Below are 1058 nucleotides of genomic sequence, written 5' to 3' on the forward strand. Positions count from 1 at the left end.
ACAGAAGCTAGAAACATGAAGCAACCTGATGACGAGGAGCAGCTCCTGACTGCAGTTTAACGTTGTTTTTGTTTTTATGTGACTGTCCGACTCATAGAAAGTGTCGACTGAGACTCTGAAAATCCACTAATGGTTCAGTCGACAATCAGGCGGCAGCAGTGTGAACAGCTGCACTGACGGACATGGCCGAAATGAAGAAGAAGCGTTTAAAATGTTTTTCTGCTCTGCTGCTTGTCTGATTAACCCACTTTTAGTTGTTGTATCATGCAGTTTATCCAAACTAAATACACACCCAGAGGTTTATGTAGATGATCTGAGCGAGCGGCTGAAATACAATAAGGACAACACCGATTTTTTTCAGGATTTGTGGTCGTTTTAGTCAATATCCAGGTGTTTCCATGACTGGAAAACTAGTCTCTAAATGTCCAGGTTTACCAGGACGTGTGGGAACCCTGACAGTGAGAAAGAGTGGGAGTCATAAAACATGAGAGAGGAGACGACAGGAAGTAGGAAGTGTTGACAAGCGAGGCAGGTGGAGAACACAAACATTAATGGATGCCATAAAGTGCATGCTGCATGAAGAAATTATATTAGAATTGCAAATATTGCCCTCCCCTCCGAGAGGATCTACCTGGGAACCTCACAGTTAAATCAGGCCGGACGGCGGCAGTTTAAACTTAATGACGAGAACAAGTCTCTGCTGCCCGACCTTGGCAGTTTGCATACGGAGACGTACCACTCTCCCAGCAGATGAGATATTTTGTGGGTTGAAGAAAACACTTTTCCTCTGCTGATTTATTCATGAAGAAGATCACAGTGGATTCAGTCTTTACATCCCTGTGCCTGAGAGAACCACAACACTGGAGCAGCACCACAGTGTACAAGAGCTCTCCATTAAAACGGCACTACAGCTAACACAGCTCTCACCCTGCAGAGCACAAACACTTCTCATACATGATGTCTGTCTGTCACTGCAGTCTGAAAGCACACATTTCTCATGTATCTAAATAAAAACACAGCCTCAATATTCATGAAGTGGTTGTTTGTTTGTTTGTTCT

The sequence above is a fragment of the Morone saxatilis genome, unplaced genomic scaffold (assembly GCF_004916995.1).
Source record: "Morone saxatilis isolate NCDOM2014 unplaced genomic scaffold, NCSU_SB_2.0 Contig18, whole genome shotgun sequence".
Lineage (NCBI taxonomy): Eukaryota > Metazoa > Chordata > Actinopteri > Moronidae > Morone > Morone saxatilis.